The following is a 4,234-nucleotide window of genomic DNA, read 5'->3' on the forward strand; positions in this document are numbered from 1 at the left end:
AAACTATGGGGCAGTTCTACTCTGTCATATAGGGTCACTATGAGTCGGAAGGGGACAGGGTCAGATTGAAAACTGAGTCTTTGGGTCCAACCTCAGGGCCCCCATTATTTATTTATATGGGAAGTACAGGGACCAAGTCTCTTGAATAGGTGTTTTGCTAGGCAGAACTTTGTCAGAACAGTTTTAAAAAATCACACCCTGAAAAAAAACAATTATTGACCTTTGGATGTTCAGTAGCCATTCTTTTCTGCTCCTCTTAGTGGCAGAACTGTGGAAAAATGTGCCGCACACATTCACAGTCACACAACCGTACACCACCACGGGGGACACACAGTCCCGAGTGTTCTGCACCCACATGCACTACGCTGCATGTCACAAGTCACAAGCACCCCACGCCGTCACTCAGGGTGCCACTTAGAGCAACAATGCCACAACCACCACAAAGACGCACAGTAGGAATCACAATCTCACACACAATCTCCTCTTTTCAGGCCGCCACCGACAATTCCTCACTTTAGGCCTTCCCTAGTTCCCAATGGGTCCAAACTGACCAAGCTGTGAGGCACCCCAGGGCCCGGTAGCAGCTAACTCCGAGGAGCCAGCGGTCCCGCCGCCACATGACGAGGGGTCCTCAGGAAATGTATCGGCGAACAGCAGCACGTGCGAGACCACTCCTACCTGCAGCTCAGGTGTCGCCGCACACCGCAGACCACACGTCCACTACGCGATGGAAGTGGCTGTGAGCCCCAGCGTTGTGGACAGTGTAGTCCGCGGGGAAGGGAGCTGCCGGTTCACAGGAATGCCAGCGAGGGGACGCTTAGCTCCAAGCGGGGTACACCTGTTGTGGTCGAGTGGCTTTCCTAATCCAACCGGCATTCCCAAGAGACTTCTGGAGGTGCTAGCTCACCCTTGGATTGCTGAGAGGATGAAAAACTGACCTGGCATTTTAATCTTTGACCATTGGTGAGGACCAGGAGAGTCAGAACGCTAAGGGTAAAGGTGGGACCTGGTCATCTAGTCCTGGACCAGGTTGAGAAGGCCACAGGGAAGGAATCCTGATCTTGGGTGGCCTGTTTCTGTGTGTGTGTGTGCGTGCGTGCACGCACACACGTATGCATGCATGAGCCGTCAAGCCTGTTCTGAAGATGCTGAATGTGACCACGTGTGACCAGGTGTGGCGTGTGTGTGTGTAAGTGGATAGTCTGTTTAGGAGACCAGGATTATATCTGTGTATCAGATAGTGTCTTAGTTATCTAGTGCTGCTATAACAGAAATACAAGTGGACGGCTTTAACAAAGTTCATTCTCTCACAGGCCAGTGGGCTAAAAGTACAAATTCAGGGCACCGGTTCCAGGGTACGGCTTTCTCTCTTGGCTCTGGAGGAATGTCCTTGTCATCAGTCTTCCCTTGGTCTGGGAGAATCTCAGCACAGGAACCTCAGGTCCGAAAACCGCACTCTGCTCCTGGCAGTACTTTCTTGGTGGTATGAGGTCCCCATATCTCTCTGCTTGCTTCTCTCTTTTATATCCCAAAAGATACTGGCTTACGACACTATCCAGTCTTGTAGACCTCATCAGTATAACTGCCACTAATCCATCATATTACATCATAATGTTAGGATTTACAACACATAGGAAATCACATCACAAGACAAAATGGTAGACAGTCGTACAAGGGGATCACGACCCAGCCAAGCTGACAGATGTTTGGGGGGACACAATTCAGTTCATGATTACAGTAACCTCTAACAGTGCATCTTCTGGAAGCATCAATTCTATTTGGAAGTTGACAGGAGGGGGAAAAGCCGTCTCTGATAACATAAGCTCTGGTTTTATATTAAAATAGTCATGTTTATGGATTAGAAAGCAAATTCGACATGCCTTTTAAGCAAGAAGATTGCAAAGGTATTGTTGAGATGCTTGTTTTATGTCCCAGACTCTCAAGTGTAGCCACACACTCTCCTCTGTGCATTTAATTACTGTAATATTTGAGTTTAAATCTACCACCTTAGTATTTCTTGTTTGTCCCACCTGTTCACGATCTTAACATTTTTGGAGTACAGGTTAGTTATTTTGTATATGTCCTTCAACTTGGACGTACCTGGTGTTTCCACATCATTTAGGCATTTGGGGAGCAGTACCACGGAAGTGAACTGTGCAGTTCTCAGTTCATCTTACCAGAAGATACACAGTGGCAAAGTATGAGGGAAGTCAAAATGTATTGCTACAAAATCATAGAAACCTTCACTAAACAAAAATACCAAAATGTGAAGCTATCGTTTCTTGACATATCCTCCATCTAGGTCTATATACTTCTGAAGGTTGTGTTTCCATCTCTCTAACCTTTCCTCGAAGAATTCTGCGCCCTTCGATTCACACATCAAAACGGCAGTTTTGACATCCTTGAGGGACTCAAATTGTGTTCCTTTGAAATGTTCTTTGAGTTTTGGAAACAAAAAGAAGTCTGAAGGAGCAAGATCAGGGCTGTAGGGTGGATGGGGTAAGGTCTCCCAAGGAAATTCTTGTAGGACAGCCCTTGCTACCCTCGAAGAATGAGAAGGTGCATCGTCGTGATGGCAAAAAATTCCTTGGCCCAAATTTCCTGGCCTTTTTCTCACCAACACAGTCTTCAATTTCCTTAAAACTTCTTCATAATAAGCCCTCGTGATCGTCCTGTGTCCTTCGAGAAAACCAATCAAGATTACCCCTTTGAAATCCCAAAAAGCTGTCATAACCCTCTGAGCAATTTTCTCTCTCTTGGCTCATCTTTGAGGTCTTCCCGACCTTCTTTAAGACACTTGACCCATCTAAAATTTGCTGTTTTATGTGGGACAGCATTCCCATAAACTTGTTGCAAAGCTTCAATGATTTGGGAAGGTCCCCACCTGAGTTTTGTTAAAAATTTGGTATTAGCCTTGAACTCAAAATCATTTTTTTTCATGGTACAAAAAAAAAAAAAAAATTTTTTTTTTTTTAAGGCACCCTGTCATGGGTTGAATTGTGTCCCCTGAAAATGTTATCAATTTGACTAGACCATGATTCCCAATATTGCGATTGTCTACCATTTTGTCTTCTGATGTGATTTTTCTGTGTTGTAAATCCTACCTATGTTAATGAGGTGGAATTAGTGGCAGTTACGTTAATAAGGCAGGACTCCCTCTACAAAATTCGGTTGTCTTAATCTCTTTTGAGGTATAAAAAAGTGCAGAGACATAGGGACCTCATGCCACCAAGAAACAAGAGCCAGGAGAACCCGTCCTTTAGACCCGGGGTCCCTGCACTTACAAGCTTCTACACCAGGAGAAAATTGATGACTAGGACCTTTCCCCAGAGCTGACAGAGAAAGCCTTCCCCTGGAGCTGGCACCATGAATTTGGACTTCTAGACTCCTACACCGCGAGAGAATAAATTTTTTAAAGCCATCCACTTGTGGTATTACAGCAGCACTAAATGACTAAGACAGTTACTAATCCTGTGATGTGTCAACACTCTCCCCTTCCCACCCTTGGGTTCCCCATTTCCATTCGTGCAGCTTCCTGTCCCCTCCTGCCTTCTCATCCTTGCCCCTGGACTGGGTGTGCCCATTCAGTCTTGTACACCTGGCTGAATGACGAGTTATTGTTTTATAGGCCCTTCTAATTTTTGGTTGAAGGGTGAACCTCAGGAGTGAGTTAAAGGTTGTCCAGGGGTCATACTTGGGGTTTCTCCACTCTGTCAGGCCAGTAAGTCTGGTCTTCTTTTGTGTGTTTGAGTTTGAATTCTGCTCTACATTTTTCTCCAGGTCTGTCCAGGACCCTCTATTGTGATCCCTGACAGGGCATGAGTTTTTTTTGTTTTTTTGTTTTTTAATGCTTTATACTGCTGACAGTATTATTGGATAACACTCTATATCAAGCTACACTATGATGAGGGATCAAAAAAATATTTGATAAAAGATTCGTTTTAAACAAGAGAATTCTGTCCAGGGTCTGGGCCAGTTTTCTCACCCTCATTCCATTCTCTCCTTATCTGCAAAACAAACAAAAAAGGTGTACCCGTCAAATCAATGAGAATAAGAGATCTAGGTGCTGGTATTTAACTTAATGATTTGTGGATGTCTGTGAAGTTACATGATTTTCTTTCTAAAAATATGACAAACTTTTTATGTTTAGTGCATATGCTCACCTCATGGAAATTTACAGGACAGGAAAACTGACATTTCAGAATCAATTTATCTAAAAGAGATAAATGAAGCA

The sequence above is a fragment of the Loxodonta africana genome, chromosome 11 (assembly GCF_030014295.1).
Source record: "Loxodonta africana isolate mLoxAfr1 chromosome 11, mLoxAfr1.hap2, whole genome shotgun sequence".
NCBI lineage: Eukaryota > Metazoa > Chordata > Mammalia > Proboscidea > Elephantidae > Loxodonta > Loxodonta africana.